Source organism: Acinonyx jubatus, chromosome C1, assembly GCF_027475565.1.
Source record: "Acinonyx jubatus isolate Ajub_Pintada_27869175 chromosome C1, VMU_Ajub_asm_v1.0, whole genome shotgun sequence".
Lineage (NCBI taxonomy): Eukaryota > Metazoa > Chordata > Mammalia > Carnivora > Felidae > Acinonyx > Acinonyx jubatus.
The window spans coordinates 205,176,825-205,197,828 of NC_069381.1; the positions used below are offsets into that span (position 1 = coordinate 205,176,825).

General features: G+C 38.4%; 1 protein-coding gene across 1 annotated transcript in view; it reads left to right on the forward strand.

Moving 5' to 3' along the window:
* The first annotated feature begins 16,293 nt into the window (after window positions 1–16,293).
* NYAP2 (neuronal tyrosine-phosphorylated phosphoinositide-3-kinase adaptor 2) overlaps window positions 16,294–21,004 on the forward strand; it is a 266,423-nt gene continuing 261,712 nt past the window's right edge. The window contains exons 1-2 of the mRNA XM_027049063.2: window positions 16,294–16,877; window positions 17,181–17,666. The gene's annotated coding sequence lies outside the window, so the exon portion shown is untranslated. The remainder of the gene's footprint in view (window positions 16,878–17,180; window positions 17,667–21,004) is intronic.

The following is a 21,004-nucleotide window of genomic DNA, read 5'->3' on the forward strand; positions in this document are numbered from 1 at the left end:
GAGGATTGCCCCAGTCATAGAACAAAGATGGAAATCTTCAGGTCCCGTGAATAGAATGGTCTACACCTCCCTTGTGGGATGCTCCAGGGAGATCAGTATGAGAGCAATCTTTCTGAACCTATTAAAAGCCAGCTAGTGGTTCTCGGGTTAAGTGAAACTCAAGGACTAGTGGTCCAGGAGATGTGAACTTGAGTGACTGACCTAGCCCTATCCTCTGTATACTTAAATACTCCATGCATTTGAGAGAGAGATCTCTACAAATCTTTAACAAATAATAAATACCGTGTATTAGGCTCATTTCTTTTCTTTTCTTTTTTTTTTTATTCCAGGCACTTGGAAAAGAATTGCATCTTCTCACACGGTGCTAACAAAACTGTGAGTTCAGGTACCGTTATTACGCTCCTTTTGAAAGCAAAAAAACTAAAGCTCAGAGAAGGCGTGTAACTTGCCCCAGGCCACACAGCCAATTAGTGGCAGAGAGCAGATGCAAATTCCAGAACCCTTGCCCCTGCTGAATGTTGGTGGGGAAGCTTCTCATTCCAAATGGCAGAAACCGAATCCAAACTAATTTAAATGTAAAATACACACAAAAAAAATTGTCCAAAGTTTAGAGAGAGTGTATCTGTGCCAACTGGACCCAGTTGTTCGAATGATGCAGTTCGCCATCTGGCTCGCGTCTCTTGGCCCTGGCTCTCCTCTGTGCTGGCTTCATTCTGAGGAACTTACATCCACAGGGGGCAAAGTGGCCACGGACCACTTCTGGTAGACCTCCGGCAGACTAGGACAGCCCAGCAGAAAGAGAGCCCCTCTTTCCCCGGACATTTCGAAAGAAGCCCCAGAATGAGTCTCATTGTCCTGGCTTCGTCATCTGCCTAAAGCGGGGCCCGGCTCAGGGAAATGAAACACGCTGATTGGCTAGTTCTGAGTCACTCGCGCATCTTAGCATCAGGTTGGCTTTAGCCCCATGGGAACCGTATGGATTAGAGTGAGGACAAAACAGTTCCTCCAGAGAAGATCAACGCGTCTTGACTGCAAAAGACAGAAGGGGTTCTGGCAGGCTAAGCAAACATCTCGCCTATAAAAAGGATCTACATCTGTATTTTCTGGCAAGAGAGGGCTTTCAGCGCTTACGCCCATTTCAGAGGTTAGTCGAGCCTATTTGCACTCCTAGAATCCTCTGGATTTGGCACCAGCTGCTGCTGTGGGTTTCCCCTTGTTGCTGACACCTTGCAAGGGGCATGCTTTTTCGTTCTTGTCCGACGAAAAAAGACGGTAGGAATCTGTCAACGGGAAACACCCTTCCCTGGTCTTGAGGCTCCGTGAGGGGAGGCAAAAACCACATTTGCATCTCGAATTCCATTCAGTTATCAGGAAGGATGAGGAACACGTCCTCAGGCAACAGGTGGGGGCTCACCGGCTTGTGGTCTAGGTGCTGGCTTGGCCAGGCTGCTTTGCAGCCCTCGTGGTAACTCCTCTGCGTGGTCGCAAACACCACTAGGTTTCAGTTGCCATGCAACTGCACGGTATTTCTCCATAATACTGCCTTTCCTATGATTACAGAGTGAGCAGCTTTTATAGTCATAATAATACCTTACACTCATGCCAGGCCTTTTACATAAGAGGATCCCGATAGGGTGAATAGAGGGGCTCTTTATGTAAGTCCTTTCACCAAGCACTAAAAATACCCGCGCTTCCAATTTAGCTACGTGGCAGCCATCCTCTTCCAGTTAAAATACACAATAGCTATGTTGGCAGGAGGTGATGCGGAGGATTACACATCAGATTTCAAATGCGAAAGATATTTAGGTGGCCGTAATAGAAACATCTCCGCAGAGAAGGCCTTGGGCACCTCGTCGGGGATGCTCCTCTGCCGACAGCTATGTTGGGGGTGTCTCCGATTTGGGGACCTGGAAAACGTTTGATCGCCTCGGCTTTTTGCACGGAATGAGAGAACCCATGGAAAAGTGCACGGGGTCGGACACTCCTGAGTGACTCAGCCGCTCCCAGGTCTGAAATGGCCACTTAGAATAAGCATTGAGGGTGACCCCACTGGAGTGCCGTTTGCCATTTGTTACAGAAAATTACTCCGTGTTTCCGATGTCCTACTTTTCACCGAGCGAGTGGTCACTCACCTGGCAGGATCCGGCACATTATTTTTAATCCCTTCACAAGAAACTTTCAAAAAGCCAGTTATTATCATCGAGGAAACAATATTCTCTCTGAAAACAAGCAGGTCATCGAGTCCGCAAACATACCCATCAACCTTTTAAAGGAAACTACCACATAACACGATAGAGGAAACCAGAACTAAACCGGCTCAGTCTTAACTTGAATTAGCTGGCTAAATGTGTTATGAAAAATAATTTGAAAGTAAAAGCTTTATTTGCAGTAACAAAGTAATTTTTTAAAAGATGCCTTCAAAAATCCCGTCTTTTTTGGGAAACCACCCATTCTGGTCCTTCTCTTTTTCTACCCCAGTTACATCAAGCAAACAATATTTGGATTATTCTTATTTCATCTCCACTGCCATGATTGTTCAGTATGAGCTGTCTTCCAGTATTTATACCATTCTTTTCCTTTAATAGATTCCTTAAGATTTATAGGGACACATGGCTGCCTTGGTTAAGACATGTTTTCCCGTCTTCCTTACAGCTAAGTTCGGCCATGAATATAAATTCCGACTTGTAGGATGTGAGTAGAAGTGACTTGTGTATCTTTCTGGTCATGCCCTCAAGGGAAACAGATGAGTCCTCTCCTCTCCCCCACCCCTGCCTTTTTTCCTTGGAATTTCAAAAAATGGATAATTCTTATGGGTGTTAAGGACTGGGAACTGAGTCTTGGGAGGTGTTGGCAGCCAGGTCTTCTATGGAGACCAGTCTAGTCGATAATGGGAAAACTCGAGCCAAGATGCAGGAGAAGAAAGAAAGAGAGAGAGAGATGAGAGAGGGAGAGAGAGAGAGAGAGAGAGGGAGAGAGAGAGAGAGAGAGAGAGAGAGAGAGAAATTCTTGTAGGCATTTGAGCCCTGTGTCTAGCTGGCTCTGGGGTTGTCTCTAGGTTGCTCAGACCCTCGATGGTGATAGAATACAGCATAGTATCTTTCCAATAGCTGTCTTCTTTTTTTCAAGGTAATTTAAGTCTCGCTTCTGTTACAAGTAAAAACAATGATTTATCAAGCAAGATAGAGTCTCCTGCATTGTTCTCTAAGTTGGCCTATATAGATAGACTTCAATGAGGTTAAGACCTATATCCTTTTATATACACAAAAATCTCCCAATCAGTTAAGTACTCATTTAAGCTGTGTCAATTGTTTGCTGCATACAGTGACCAATTTCATTTTAGGACCTGAGTATAAAGAGAATAGCCATAGCTTATACTAGGTTTAAAATACAGGATTCCTCGCAGGGCAATATTTCCGTTAAAAACATGCAATTAATTTTAAATACACAGCTAATTTAAGTGGTTGGGAAACAAGCAACCTGCAGGTAGTCTAGGCAGCTTTAAAATGATTTTTTAGGATGAGTTTAGATGACTCGACATGTATGTGTTTAAAAATAAAATAAATGCTAAGGATCATTTACTATTTCACAAAGCAGTGAAATTAAAATGGGCTGTGTGTATTCAATGCCTCAGGTTTTGGTTTTGCTTTACTATAGCATCCCTCCACTTATGCGTTTTATCTTAACATGAATAGAAAATGTAATCATTATGGACAATGTTCTGAATATTTTAATTGAGATAAGAGTCTCCATTCAGATAAACATGCTGCTAAAAATCACCGGTAATTACCTTGGATGGACTTTTACTACCTGTTAATGGTGCAGCCAGAATCAACTATTTCCCTTACTCTAATTTTATTTAATTAAATGAAATTTAGAGCATCTACTAAAAACTAATTTATGTCAAATCATTTATCTTGTCGTAATTATTGTGAGTTTATTTCAAATAAGTTGAATTTAAAATTATGGCAGTATAGTGACTTTGAGAAGGAGATATATATATATATATATATATATATATATATATATCCATATATGTGTGTGTTTGTACATAAACATCTACACATGGCATTTAAGAGTTTATTAAAATTGGATCTTTTCAAGATACAGTTTGACATTCTTCTGACTTTTGTTTGTATTCTATTTTTTTTTTAATCTTTATTTTATTTTTGAGAGAGAGAGAGACAGAGCACGAGCAGGGGAGAAGCAGAGAGAGAGGGAGACACAGAATCTGAAGCAGGCTCCAGGCTCTGAGCTGTCAGCACACTGCCCAGCGTGGGACTTGAACTCAGGAACCTGAGATCATGACCCAAGCCAAAGGCAGCACTTAACTGACTAAGCCACCAGGGAACCCCTGTCTTCCATTGTTTTTAACAGGGTCAAAAAGAGTTGAAAAAAAGCAGAAATTCAAGAGAACAAAAGTTTCACAAAATTTGTTTTCTCTCATACCAGCTACATACACATCGCACTACATGATTTCCCAGGTGAATGCACCTGGGAACCCACCTGAACACAAAATATTATTTCCTAGGTGAAGAATTACAAGTCCGGTCACATTAACTCCAGACTGTCTCTCTGGGGGAAAGAGCACCAAACTGGGAGACAAAATACTAGATTATTTTCATGAATTCTTTTTTACTAATTTTTGCAGCTTTATTGAGGTATGAACAACAAAAATTGTCTACATTTAGGTGGTGATTTTTTTAAGGTATACGGTGTAATGATTTAATGTGCATTTGATATGTGAAATGATTACCACAATAAAGTTAATTAACACATCCATCACCTCACATATTTTTTCCTGTGGTGAGAATACCTAGGATCTACTCTCAGAAAATTTGAAGTATACGAAACTGCATTGTTACCTATAGCCATCATGCTGTGCATTAGATCTCCAGAATTTGTTCATCCTCTAGCTGAAAGTTTGTACCCTTTGACCAAAATCTCCCCATTTCTCCCTCCCCTCAGCCCCTGACAACCACTATTATACCCTCTATTTCTATGAATCTGACTCTTTAAAATTTCATATATAAGTGTAATTAAATATGTCTATTATACACATACATACATACATACATACATACAACATGGTCTTTATCCATTCATTCATTGATGGACATGTAGGGGGTTTCCATATATTTCTTGGCTATTGTGAATAATACTTCAGTGACCATGGAGGTGCAAATATATCTCTGAGAATCTGATTTCATTTCCTTTAGATATATACCCAGAAGTGGGACTGTTGAATCATATGGTGGATCTATTTTTAATTTATGAGGAAACTTGATATTTTCCATAATGACTATACCAGAACATTAGATTTTACCACAGATTTATCATTGATGGGCTTTTCACAAATCATACACTTTTTCTGGCTACAAGTTCTTAATTTTAAAATAAAGTCATTGGAAAAAACTAATTTGATGTATTTTATGTTATGTGGTTGGATTTAATACTGTTTTCTTACAAGAACATTGCTGTAATTTTGATATGGTTGTGCTTTGTTTTTAGACAGGGTAGTTGGAAATCTTATTTTATTATCAAGGAATAAAAAGGCAGTTTATTGAAATGCCTCATCTATACATAAGCATATAAGTGACAATTTAATAGAGATATCTAGACTATACCAGGCTCTAATTTAAACTGTAAAATAAGTGAACCGTGATGTTATACTCTTCTGACTTTTACATTCTTTCCCCTCCTTATCTCAAAATGTCTTCACTAGATGCCCAAGTAGAGCTCACTCACAAAAATTTTCTTTAATTGTTTACTTATTAATTGTAAGCATTTGTACTTACAACCATACTTGATAGCCATGGGGAATATAACAATAACAACAACAGTAATAATGAAGAAGAAGAAGAAGAAGAAGAAGCAGCAGCAGCAAGAGGGGGAGGAGGGGAGAGGAGGAAGAGGAGGAGGAAAAGGAGGGGAGGAGGAGGAGGAGGAAGAAGAGGAAAAAAGTTAGAACTCCATCGTTCCTATTCTGTATAATCATTTTTCAATAAGTAGTATTTATTTGGGTGCCAGGTGAATGTAGCCCCTGGGCTAGGGAGCAGGTGGGTATCTAAATCATCAAAGGTTTTTTCATGTCCCAAAATCCACTATCTACATTTCCTTAACTCTGGTCATTTTGTATGGTTGGCCTGGTTCTCTGTACTTGCTTTTAATATTTTGTTAATCTTTTGAACTTCAGGTTAAATATGATTTAAACTTGGAAAGTGACTGACTTTAATTCTTGACTCTTTTCCTAAAGCTAGTACATTTCATTTCCCAGTGAAATGTGTATTTCATGCATATTTTCCTATATATTCTTTTATTTGAAATTCTATTCCACATCCATTTCTCTCAGACCCAAGAAAGGAGAAAACTAAAATGTGAAGAAATTCATAAAAACACGAAATTTTCATAACTACAAACTGATAAGCTAAGTCGCCTCAATGTTTCATTTCTATCATTGCCGCCTGCCTACCTACATAGGCATTGGCCAAAAGAATCACAGGATTATAAACACACACTTTGCTTTTGTGGTCAGAGGTCTATTTATGATGAGAAAAAATTATTAAGCCAGTTGATATCCCCCAAAGTTAGGTGTAGGTGAACACAGATTCCTGAGTGGGTATTTGGTAACCTTCAGATGAAGGCAGAGCTTAAGTGAAGAAAAGAGAAGAATTGCAGAAACAATTGTGGTTCACTTGGGGAAAATCATTTGGAAAAAGGACTTTTCTCCATGCTCACAGGGCACTGATGTAGACACAGAATTGGGGCCACTTGTCCATATGCGTCCACTCTGCCCTTTACCGCCCTCTTTACTGAGGCCTGAAACACCTTCAGTCAGAACAGAGCTTCTGGTTAGAAATAAGCCTGAGACTGAAGTGCCCCCAAACGTGAACAACCACCAGCTACTTAACAAAATATGTATCAAGAGCCTTCTGTTTTCCAAGAAACTTTCTGAATACTTGAGAGGTGAGAGGAAAAAGAAAGTCAAGTTCCCTGCTCTCCTAGAAGTTTATTACCACGGTAGAGACAAATAACAAATGAGTTAATAAGTGAATATATTATTACGATAGTAACATGCAATAAAAACACATGAAAGGAAGTCAAATAGGGCAATCAGAAATAACGTTTTGCATTTTGCAAACAGTAACTCGTAATTATCTCAAGTCTATGACATAGGTCCGATTGCCAGTTTTCCAATGAGGAAGTTGAATCACAGAGAAGTTAAGTATTGCTCACGATGATCACCGAGAAACCCCCTCACATTCATATCTGAAATTTCTCAGAGCCCAGTGAATATTTCGTGTCTTATGTCTCCACCCTATGAAGTCTGGTTTACTTTTGGACTCCATTTGAAATATGTGACTTTATTCTTCCTAACCTTCTGGGCAAGGGCCGAAAAAAACCCATGAATGAGAATAAAGCCTTAGAGACTAGAAAGAGAACTAAGTTCTAGACAACCAAAGAAGAGGCTGTCTTTTCTTAGGCAAGCTTTTTAACATTCTGTCTCCAATGTCCCAATCTGTTTAATGAAGGGATTGCACTGGATTATCAACAAGGTCCTGTTGCTGTATTTAAATTTGACCTCAGAGTAATGGCCAGTCACCGAGAGAGTGGGCTAGGGCACGATCAAATCCAAACTTTATCCACAAGCCCCTGAAATTTAATTCGTAGTCAGCCTGGAGTTAGAAAATGGAATGTTTAGGAATGATAAGATGGGATTTATTATTTCCATTGTTTATCATGTTTTGAAGGAGTGTTGGTACCTCATGCCTTACTTTAGTGATCAATTTCCCCGGCCTCCTTCATCAGCCTTAAAATGCCCCCAAATAACTTTATTTGGATCAACTAAATGAAGTGAGGAAATAGGCCTGGAGGAGAATACGTTGTAGGCTACAGCTTTCATTTGCTTCTTCCACTGTTCTCTCTAATTACTGATGGGTATTTTCAAATACTTGTTAACTCTGTGTGAGCTTACATAAGACTACAGTGTCTCCATTCAGGAAACACTGTAGCATTTTAAGTGGCAGAAGCTGAGAAAGAAGGGCGAGACTTGGCTCAGCGTCAACTAAGGCAGTCACAGACAACCAAGTGGTCCCCAATCCTGAAGGACACAATCTTCCAAGCCCCGTTTTAAATGTTTTCATTAGACAGGTTGTTTCCACCTGCAATTCCTTCTTTCTTTATAATATGACTTTTCCCCAAATCCTATCTGGCCAATACACTACTCATACCTACTTCTGAATTTTTATCTCCTGGTTGCAGATATTGCCAACTCGGTAATGCGTTGGCCACATTTCCATTTCACAAATCCTCCTGACCCAGGCTTCTCTTTTTGAAAATAAATGGAAACTCACAGATTCCAAAGGCTTCTCTTTCAGGGGGAATTTTGTGAAGACGGAATTTTACGTTTTCTCCCAAATTACCATATAAAATTATTATAAAAATAGCATATGCTTATTCGAGAAAACTAAGCAACACATACATCTACTTTTTAAAGAGTAAAAAAAAAATCATTACCCAGATATAAAAACAATTATACTATTTTTTCTGTACTAGAAAGTTCTCTCTGCATGTAATAATTGTGTAACCTCAGACAAATCCCTTTAACTCCCCTTCAATATTCTACTTTCAAATGAGGAAAATGTGCTTGCTCATAAGATCCTTGTGGTGACTGAATGAGTTAATTTAGGTTGAGCACACAATAAACATCATGTTTACTGTTGTTATTATACTATGTTTATGCATGAGTATTTTATATGTATGCATGTTTTATGCTATATTCTCTTATTTCCTATGTAATATAGCTATTCAATAAGTTTTAGTTCAATATATCCTATAGATGAACAACCACTCTATTTGCTTGGATCCAGCAAAGAAGTACCTGGAAGGTACCTGTTCTCACAATGCTTGTATCCTCGTAAGAAAAAACTAGTAAAATTAAAACCGCGGTAAAAATATATTCAATATACGCATGTATGTATGTGTGTATGCATGGGTGCATAAACAAGATAATATCACATAGTGATAAGTATTTGCAGAGAAAGTGGTCTGATTGATGGGATGATCAGTGACGGGGTTGGTTTTCTTTTACAGATTGGGGGAGCAGGAAAAAATATGAAATCTGGGGCATTACTACATTTAGAAACCAAGCAGAGGAGGAAGCCAGCAAAGGAGATGAGGAGGGAGCAGTCCCTGAAATAAGAGGGAAAATAAAAGAATACAGTGTCACAGAGGATGAGATAAAATAGTACTACAAGTGGGAAGATAAAGGAAGACAATGGTCCCTGGGTTTGAAAATATGAACGAATTGGTTTTAGGTATAGTATTGGTTATCTTTCCGAGTACTGCTCACTTTTCTCTGATTGCATCTATCACGAAGGTACACATTTATTGGTGCACATTAAGCACTAGACACGGGTTTGTTTTGTTGTTTTGTTTTGTTTTGTTTTTACATGGACTTTCACATGGATTAACTGATTTAATCTTCACAATAAATTTCTGACCTCCACCAATACTATTGTCTCTTTTCAGATCACTAAACCGAGGCAGGGAGAGGTTTCGCAGCTTGCCCATTGTCAGGCAGTCAGGATACAGGTTGAGGGGCACACCAGCCTGAAGATTCCTTCGTAGAAATAGTGTTCTCTTCCTCTTGACAGTGGTCACCTTCACATAAATGAATACAGATCTATACTGGCATTTTAATACTTGCGTAATATTTTTAAATCTCCTATTGTTGAATGTGTAGGAATGTTCAAATCTCTGTTATTATAAACCATAAGTGGCCACAAACATATAGTTTTGTACGCTTACCATGCCCTTAACGTGCAACTATGATTTCCAAGACTGTTCTCCTTAAAGTAAATTAAAACACCATCAGATGTCCCTTCTTTTTGGTTGTGTACATTTATATAACTATCCATTTCTCCACATACTTGCCAACGTGGGCAATTATTTTAAAAATGAGCCACTTGTGATTTAATTTGCATTTTATTACTCTCGAGGTTAAACATTTTTTTCTGTATTTACTTGCCATTTCAAATTCTTATTTTATGAATAACTCATACCTGTCTTTTGTTCTTGTTTAGCACTGTGGTGTTTCATTCTTGCTTATTTATAAGTTTTCCTTTTTATTAATAATACTAGCGTATTAATATTAATAATATAGGAGGACTATGTAACTGCTTAGCTCTCATCTATGTTGCAAATAATATCCCAATTTTGCATTTAAATGATAACTTTATTTATAATCTTTTTCCATTTAAATATTTTGCATTTGCGTTTTGGAGGGCGCCTGGGTGGCTCAGTCAGTGAAGTGTCTGACTTTGGCTCAGATCTTGATCTCACAGTTTTTGAGTTTGAGCCCCATGTGAGGTTCTGTGCTGACAGTTCAGAGCCTGGAGCCCACTTTGGATTCCGCGTCTCCCTCTCTCTCTGCCCCTCTCCTGCTCATGCTCTGTCTCTCCCTCTCCTTAGAAAAAAACATTAAAAAATTAAAAAAAATAATTGGCATTTTTATATATTCATGGGTTGTCACTTGTTTCTAGGTTTCATGTTCTCTTTAGTTGGGCCAAATCCACCCCAAGATCGTATTAAAGTTTCTTTGCATAGATTGTTTTTAAATTTTTTTTAACATTTATTCATTTTTGAGACAGAGAGAGACAGAGCATGAATGGGGGAGGGTCAGAGAGAGGGAGACACAGAATCTGAAACAAGCTCCAGGCTCTGAGCTGTCAGCACAGAGCCCCACGCAGGTCTCGAACTCACGGACCGCGAGATCATGACCTGAGCCGAAGTTGGCCACTTAACCGACTGAGCCACCCAGGCGCCCCTATAGATTGTTTTTTATATGCAAGCATTTGAGAGGAAGATGTGGAGCTGCATTGTCCAATATGGTAGCACTATCGATATGTAAATTTAAGTGAAAATTAATTAAGATAAAATAAAATTTAAAATTTAGTTCCTCATTTTCACCGACCGCAATTCAAGCGCTCAAGAGCCACATGCGGCTAGTGGCTATCATACTCAGCAGTGAAGGTATCATCGTATGAATTTTCACTGGACAGTGTTTCTTTAATGTTAATACGCATACCAATCGCTGAGGCATGTGTTAAAAGGCAGCTCCTGATTTCAGATGGTCTGGGGGAGACTGGGCTTCCACATGAAACAAGTCCCCAGATGATGTTGATGCCGTAACTTGTATCATACTTTGAATAGCAAACACTGAGACTTATTTTTATAAAAATCCTTTATGTGCATATATACGCGTTTCTGTATGTTTAACTGTATTACTTACTGATATGCAATAGCATATCTATCATGTGCTAAACACCCATATATGTTTGCCCTGGACTCTCTGAACTCTTCTATTGATTCACAGTCAACTGTCCGAGGCTACAAGAAAATCAATATAGGTTTGCAGCATGCTTTCATGTTTAGTCAAGAAAATATCTATCAATAGCTTTGCAAGTTCCACCAAACATCAAATTTTATTTAAATTAAAAATACATTCACTTTGAAGCCAATTTAATAAGACGGAATTATTTACCAAATTCTTTCTTTTCCGGAAGAAAGCATTTATCTGTTTTCCTCTATCTCATTTTATGTCTCTGCTGTCGACTGAATGTCTGTGTCTCCCCAAATTTATATATTCAAACTCTACCCCCAATGTATTTGGAGGCGGGGTCTTGGGAGGTACTTAGGTTTAAATGAGGTCAGGAGAGTCTTAATCTCCATGATGAGATCAGGGTCCTTTTAAGAAGAGAAAGAGAGACCAAATATTCCTTTCTCCCCGCTGTGAGGACTCAGCAAGAAGGCTGCAAACCAGACCAGAGGAACTTCACTGGAGACTGAATCTGCCAGCACCTTGATCTTGGACTTCCCAGACTCTGAGACTGTGAGAAATAAATGTCTGTTTTTTAAGCCCCCCAGTTCATGGTATTTTGTTATAGCAGTGTGAGCTCCAAGACAGTGCCTCATAAAAAAATTGTATTATTTTCTCTAATTACAATCCCTATGTTTGTGTATTCAATTGGTCTTCCTATGGTACCCTAATTATTTCTAGTCAGTATTATTGATTATTCCTATGGTACCCTAATTATTTCTATGGTATTCCTATGGTACCCTAATTATTTCTAGTAAGTATGATTATTTTGGATTTTTCAGGAAAATTCGGGTTTTTTTTGGATCTAATATGCATTTTGGATTTTTCAGCGAGAAAATGGAGTTCCTTTGGAAAGGTTTTCCCTCTTCGAATGTTTGAGATTTAGGAGGGGCCATTTTTTTTCTTTTAATTTTGATTTAGAATTTCATTTTTAAAAAGAGAACTTCATGTTCAATATATGAGCCTTTTTGAGTTTTCTACTTTGGCAAGCCATGCCATTAGTTGAGATCCAGAGTCACGCATTCCTTGAACAAATCCCTGCCGCTGGCTAGATGCAACCTATATGCTGGGGCCCAGGGAATATAAAGGAAAGATACCACTTTTTCAGGAGTATTTGACGAGCACACTTGGAGGATGGAGTGAATATGTTTGGAAGAACACGAAAAAAATCTCCGAGGCACCTGGGTGGCTTATCCAGTTGAATGCCTGACTCTTGACTTCAGCTCAGGTTGATCCCAGGGTCATGGGATCGAGCTCAGCATCAAGTTCTGCACTGAGTGTGGAACCTGCTTGAGATTCTCTCCCTGTCTCTCTACCTCTAACCCCCTCAAAAAAAATCTTGTGACTTTATTATTTACTAGTGATGTATTTATTGATGGAGTAGTTCATAATACAGAAAAGAGGTTTGGCTGCGGTAACTCAGGAGAGGCAACCTAGGTTAGGTATTCTTGATTTTGGAAACTCGAGTAAGCAATAGCCTTTCAAAAGAGGGAGAAGATTTGTTAGAGTGAGAGTATCGGTTTCACTAGAACATAGGATGGTTTTTAAACAATATTTTTTATAATTCTTGAGTATAGAGACAAATATAATTTATTATAAACGTAAAACCTTTTGAAATCTGCACTAGGAAATATCAGCTTGATAAAAGAAGAGGGATAGATTCATATGTTTGGATCAATTCATGTGTTTCCAGTCATGGAATATTCCATTTATTGTCAGTTCCCCCCCCTTGGCAGTATAAATTTAGCTTTTGTATATATTATTAGGTAATAAATCTCTCCCCACCCTTACACACCAAGTTACTCAGTGTTCTGGATCCTGGAGCAATGTATCATTATCCACTGCTTGCCAGTCTCTAAGTCATGCACAACTTCTGTTGACATCTATATCATTGCATAGGCAAAAATCATGAGGAGCATATGGTTCTCATTCTACCTAGACTTTCATTTCATGCTGTTCCCAGAATGCTCAGAAATCCTGATTGGATGGGAAGATTAGCTTTTCCCTAGTGGAATAATTTCATTATAATGGAGGTGTCATCTCCCTAAGCTAAATGTGGAAAGAATAGTGGAAAGATTACAGATCATGAAAAAAGAACTAGAGAGACTTTATTATAAATTATGACATGATTTCAGAGAGTATATTTTGATATATTTGAATAAACTCCTTAAGTTTAGGTAACTAGATTGCTCACTTTCAATTTTCATGTTCTCGTGTGCCTCACTTTTATACAAAAAGCATTACCCACCATCTGGCTGATTTATAGACTAAGAAGCACTTTCAAGGTGCCAACGCTCCTTGTCTATCTGAGTTCATGGAAAGGACCTACTTAACCCCAATGACACCAACTCTGTCAGCCAGTAGAGCATAACAGAAAGAGCCCAACTTTACCCTGACATAAGAACTTTAAAAGAAATAAGTCATGAGGCATTTAAATGACTGGTTTCTATGAGATCAGGAACACCTATGTATTTTACAGAGATGTTTAAGAAGTAAACCAACACATAATTTGAGCTTTGTTGGTCTTTCTCTACCTTTGTTCTTAATATAAAAAATTTCAACTTTAATTTTTGTGCTGTGACGTTCTTCTCTAAATACCTATGTATTTTACAGAGATGTTTAAGAAGTAAACCAACACATAATTTGAGCTTTGTTGGTCTTTCTCTACCTTTGTTCTTAATATAAAAAATTTCAACTTTAATTTTTGTGCTGTGACGTTCTTCTCTAAATACCTATGTATTTTACAGAGATGTTTAAGAAGTAAACCAACACATAATTTGAGCTTTGTTGGTCTTTCTCTACCTTTGTTCTTAATATAAAAAATTTCAACTTTAATTTTTGTGCTGTGACGTTCTTCTCTAAATACTACTGAAATGAGTAGAGATGAATTCCACATTTGAATCTAAGGTTACTTGAAAGTAGAAATCCTTTTCTATTTCAATCAGTGAGACCTAAGGAACTAGTTGTGGGGACCTTCTAGACACCAACCCCCAAAGATGCCATTAATTCCTATACTCTACTATATCTCCAGAGAAGAAATTGCCTGATCAATATATACTGTGGCCTGGAATGAGGAAGGCATGGGATTGAGAAGATAGAGTTGATATAATGTGATGGCTCCCAAACTCTATTCTGTGCAAAGGAGAGAAAAAAATAAAAGAAATGAAACAGGACAGAAACACAATAATCATAAATTTTTCTAAAGCTGAAGATGTTAAGTTTAAAGGGCTACACATTATTTTCTTGGGGTAAAAGTCCCTTTACTCTTGAGATATTTTGGGGGGAAGTTTTTTTTATAGTTAGCAACCATAAGCCAGTGTCTCTGCATCTTATTTGAAATTATCCTGGTGCATGATATTAAAGTGACTGAAAGCTCCCTGTTGGCCAAAGATGATGAGAGACACAGCAGCCCAGTGACTTCTGATCCTAATCCCAATGAGCCAAGGAGTATGAGGCCTGAAGCAAGGCAGTATGCTTATCTGGGTTTTAATTTTCTCCAAGGTAGAAATGGGCTTTACGCTAGTGTCTATTCAAGCTCTCTGTAGATAAAAATGTGTTCCACCCATCTTTATGGAGTTACCAGTCATGATTAAGTATTTACACTTCCTAAAATATCTGCCACATAATTTCTTTATAAAGAATCTTTTCTGCTTTGGGTCACATGCTGAAAGACGACTCCAATGACAACACTTGACCACCAAAAATAACGATACACTCCTAAACCTCTCAATGACAGTGTGGTGGCTGTTACTAGTTTGTAAGTGGTACTTGAGACAATTTTCCCCCCTACATGGTGCTAAGTTATTAGAATCTTCATAAGACAGAGGAGAGAGAGAGAGAGAGTGGGGGCAGGGCGGTAAAGAGAGGGAGAGAGAAAAAGAGAGAGAGAGAAGGAGTGAGAGAGATGTGGCCTCTTCTCTTTCACAATTAAATTTCCCTTCCTTCTTTCATCTATCTGATCTTCCACAGATGTTCTGTTCTGTCCAAAGAGTGGAGGCACAAAGACTAGGAAATAAGTGACATATGTGATTTGTTTTAGGAATGCACATTAGGACATGTGAAAACTGAAACTTTTGTAGCAATGTAACATGTTGATTTTATTTTTCCTCAGATACATACAAGTTAAAAAAAATAACATTTGCAACATCGTGGTACAGTTTCAGATGGCATTTACGAATCAGGAAGGTAAACCTAAGTTTATTATTTTTTATGGTCTGTTGATGCATGAAAAATTACATTCAGATCACATTTTTCTAAGAAATTAGTTATGAATTTAGATTTTGGGGATAACCTTTAGGAAAATCAGTTTGTGAGTGAAAGTAATTTACAAAAAGAGTTACTGGGAAAATGTGATGAAAAGAAATCTCCTGGTCACTATTGAATAATTTTCCCTCTCAAAATTGGTATTTCAGTCTCAACTAAGCAGAAACTCATTGCTTATTGTTATATTTACCATAATACCAACTAACACAATAAAACACCTATATTTTACTTCACTATACTTCTTACTTTGAAGGAAAACAAGTTAGATACAAACTTATGGGCTTGTATGTGTATGCATATACGCACGTATTTTTGTATACATATATGCATATGTCTATAGAAGTTGTATTATATAACATGATAGATCTGCATATATTCAGCAGGCTTTTAAGAACGGAATGAGGAGAATCCTCAGGAAATGTAGGGAATAGGCTGACTTTCAGAAATTTCAACAGTGAATCTATAGGAGTTAGTGGCACACCGTGGTTAATTCACATCTTATTTTTGTTAAAAAAAAATAGCGCGCTCTCTGAGTGAGAGCTTTATTCAACATACATGTGTGCTGTACATGTTCCTTCTAAGTGGGCTAGTTTTGTTCTCATGCCATGGGAGCAGGTGGCACGAGGCTGTTTTGATGAGGTTAAAAGGCTCCTCCCCTCTTTCCCCAAGCAGCAGCCTGAAGTACGTCAGCAGTAATTGTGTGCCTGGCTCGGCAGGGAGGGTGGAGGCAAAATTGGTATCAAATAAGGGTCTCAAACTGAGATCTCGATGTTCCATTTAAGTTGTTGCTCATTTTCATTAGCCATGCCAGGGGTGAAAAGCTTATAACTTAAACACCCTCTGTAGTAACAACATTTATTTTTGATGGATTTATGTTTTTCTTCTCCATAAAGCTGGAATGAGGGTTGTAGTGGATATAAATGAAGGGGTTTCTTTAGCCTTTTTTCATTTTATCACTTACTAATCAGACTTCAGTTCAGACAGATAAAAGGGAGAGATTCTGTTGCCTAAATGTGAGGTCTTTAATGAGAATGGGAGGCCCCAGGGAGGCGAAATCCGAAGTAGAACGATGCTGCTCTCGGGTTTCTTGTCATTTCTTCAGTTGCTTCTTCGCCTCCCTTTTCCAAGGGGCCTAGTGAGCAGGAACTATCCAAGGTGCTAGAATGCTGGCAGCTTTGCCGTTCAATGCAGACGGACTGCAGAAACAGAGAAGAAAGATTACTGCTTATTTCAGAAGGTAGGTTCTTTGTTTCAGAATCCCTGATTAATCAGCAGCAGCATCAACAGACTAAGGCAGCTGGAGAGGAGAGAGAGAGAAGCAGGAAGGGAGGGAGTCAGGGGCAGGGAGGGAGGGAGGGGAAAGAGAGAGAATGGGAGAGAGAGAGCTGGTTGTCACGGGGGAGGGACGATACCACAAGCTAGGCTGCTCTAAACCTTCTGTATGTAAGTGGCAATGAGAAAGAGCATCTTTTGGGCTGAGAGGAGACATTTAGAGAGGATGTTTCTGATTTTTTGTTTTCATTTATTGTTGTCTTCACAGAATATAATCAAATGAGGCACCTTAGCCAGCCTGGGTGATTGCTTCGAGTCTTGTAATCATCTGTGTAGCAAAGTGGGTAAAATCATTCAATTTCTTCCCTGCTGGACCTGGAAAGAGAGGGGCTGTGTGTTCATCCCCACCCATTAGCTATGCCCTCTTTTCTCTGAATGTCGATTTAAGGAAGCAGGCACCTGTCTTCTGCCACCGCATCTTCCTAGCAAACTTTAAAGGCCATTTTATCTGATAGGAAGAATATCAACGATGCTCTGATCTCTAGTGATGAAGAATCTGGGAATGGACACTTTCCCCATCCAGATGCAATGCACTTTAATTGAAGAAAAACTGAGCTGAACTACAAGTCTATTTCTTATGGTGCTGGATTACTCCTACAGAACTGCCCAGAGATCAACCGCGAGAGAGGGCTCTGACAGACACTAGTCACCTTCTGATTGTTGCACTTAGCTCTCCCTGGAGACGTAAATTTTGGTATGTATCTCATTTTTCAGATTCTCTAAGCATGCTAATTGAATCCAGCACTAAATAGATCAGGCAATCTGGTTATGAAATGGAATGGGATTTTATCTGGGGATACTTAATGCTGAAGTTTGCATGTCTTATTAGGTGCAACAGAAATAAAGCCACAGCAAAGGCATCCAAGGCTTTAATAAGCCTCCGGCTATTTTGTGCCCTCTTACCCACTTAGTTACATTACCACGGAAATGGCTAAACTAGATTTTCATTGGTAAAATGAGCCATGTTGAATTATTAAAAGCATTGAAAATATTTTCCAGGGTATTAATTGGCATTCACATTGTGCATGCTAGCTATTTATCGGCTATTCCATACCATAAATATTTTACAACAGTCTCTCAGCACATTTGTGTCAGCCTAATTTTGTATTCTCAAAAAAAAAAACCTACCAAAAAATAAATAAATAAAACTATTAGACATACACCAAAGCTGAAACTGCGCCTTCCTAACAGAGTAGACATAAACCTCTTTGAGAAACATGAATTTTAACTCTCAGTATCAGGAAGATCTCATTAGTCTTATCACAACAAATATTTTCTATAGAACTTTAGGGAGATTTGTTTTACCTGGGACACACACTTAATTTGTTGGGGTGTCTCCATTTTAATTTTTCTAAAAACCAGGAACATTTTAAATACAAGAAATGTAGGTCTTCCCCAGCTGGAAGGACTATTACAGGAAATAATACTGTTCCTTCTCATTAAGAATTCCTAAAGTTGGCTTGGTACTGTAGAACTGTATTTTTTTTTCTACACATACCCCCAAATAAGGGAATCCGACCTAAGAAGTTACACAATGTAGTTTTAGTCCATTTAATATGCAAGACTTTATCATCAAATAGTATGAAATAATGACGATAGAGCAAGACTGAACATCAACTCTTTTCCTAATTCTTCACATGTTAAACAATGCTCCAACTCATTTTTCTATATTGTCCGTTGGTAAACAGATTAATATGAGAGTATGTGAGCTACAAATGCCAAAATTGTTTTATTTTTCTGTGGAAATCCCAACACACCTTTGCCAACTCAGCAAAGAGGACTCTGTGAAGGACACTGACAGTTGAGGAAATCAGTGAAAACAGACCTGAGAAAAAAACCCGACAACTTCACAAAGAACTATAGAGAACCCCAAGGACTTGAGGCGTCTGCAAAGTTTAGAAAAACAAGTGTAAAAATGCTAGAGACAAGAAGGTTGTCTATTGTTTAAAAAAAAAAAGTCATTCAATTAGATGGTTTTCATTGTAGCGCCAGTCAGCAATTTATCATACTGACTGTATCTACTTTGCCAATACTGCCTTGTAAGCGTCTGGAAACACTTGGCCAAAGGCTCAGAAAAGTACCTCAGCCATTGACATTTTGTGTGAGTCCCTAATATTATCAGAGATGTGCTATCCCTTTAGACCATGGGCAAACAGCACCATGACAACCTGGAAGTTGGGGGCGGGTATCTGAGTTATGATACCACTCATTAGCATGATCTATGCCCATTTTACCCACTTTGGGAAGGGAGAGAGTGGAGAAAAAACTCGCTTCAAAGTAATCTGCTTTCTGAGAAAAAAGCAATCAGCGTTTTTGTAGTCACTTCAACAGGCGCCCGTGGTTTTAACTCTAACATTTCCCATGTTGAGCAGAACAGCTGCATTTTGATGAAAGTGAGAATAAGAAAATGAGCATGACCATTTGAGGGGTTGAGGGTAGGATTTTAAGCACAATCCAAGTGAAATGATAAGATTTGTTGTTGACAGATTATCAGAAAAACAATTTTGACATGGTTTACACAGGTTACGAATTATAACCAGGCAATCTGGTCTGTTGATTTGGTCCTGTGTGAAGTCAGCGAATTCTAGAAATTAATTTGCATACAGATTTTACATATGTATATGAAGCCTGATTATTTAAATACTTATATTTTGACAATGCGTTTTCAAATTGGTCTGAGTACATGCAACAAATGTGAAAGATCTTTTTCTTCCTGCTGAATAAAAAAGAAATAGTCAAAATTGCCTTGGGAAACTTTTATTTGGCTGAGTCAATACTGCTGGACAAAATAGGATTCTCTATATCAGAGAAGATTCAATGATTGGAATGGGAGGGAAAATCAAATTTTAATAGGTCAGATTCTAATAACTTCCTCACAGCACTGGGGCAGGTGTGGTTTGAGAACCTCATAAATAACTGAGAAGTAGGGACTAGAAAACTTTCCCATAAGCAAATGAAATGAAATGCACAAATGTGAAATGAGGGCAACATGACGAGGCTTTCCACGAGGAAATGCATTCCCTAGCATGCATTTTCTCCTTCCCAGTCAACACAAACAGCATTATAAGAATAACACAGGATAAAGTTTACATTATTCTAGCTGTAACGTTATCTTATAGGGCTAACTGTAACCTGAAATTTAAGAAGCTTCTTAACTTCAAGAACTGGGGAGCACTTCTCTCCCAAACAGTTGCTTTTTCTTCCTCTGTCACTCAGCAGATATGGAAAATGTCTGGATTGATGGACTATTCACGATTTTAAATCTTGGAAAACCAAAGTTTTAGATGGAGAGCAGCTTCACCTCAGAAATTCTGAGTACATACTTTGAGACGAGAAGAAAGAACCAGCCCCCACAAAGGCCAGTGGGCTAATTCACTTCAGTGATGCTTATATGCAAGGGTCCTGCTTTTTTGGTAGGGGGTGGCAAAGGATCCGTCAGAAGGTTCTGCCTGAGAAGTCGGTTTACACACCCACCTGAGTCAGTTCTTGCAGAGCCAGAGTGACTGATGTCACAGTGCATGAAATCACACTAAAGAGGGAATTTGTTCTGCATTTTAAGAAAAGAGAAATACTTTAACAAGTATAAGATGGCAGGCTTCATTTTTATCTGACCCTTTCTGTATGTCTTTTCTTCAACAGCAGCCTGCAATGAATCAAATGCTTTCTATACTATGGAGACCCCAATCTTGACATCAGTTAGTGACACATTAAATATCCTCTGGTAAATTGAGGCTACAAAAAATTTATTCCTTAGTTTACAAGGGAATCTACATACATGTATGTGCTTAGTTAAAGTTTTGTATATACTTAATTCTCAAAAATATGCTCCCCCCCTTTTTTTTTGTTTTAACATCGAAAGTCACGTAATGTCTCAGCTTCTTGAGTTCCTTGGATGCAAGTAGTGGCTATAGAATGAGAAAAAAAAAGGAAATGATTTTTTTATGTTTCTATGGATTCAATTTGGATACCTTTATGTATATTTTATGCTCCACATGTATATGTACTAGATAGTTTTATTTCAGTGGAAACATG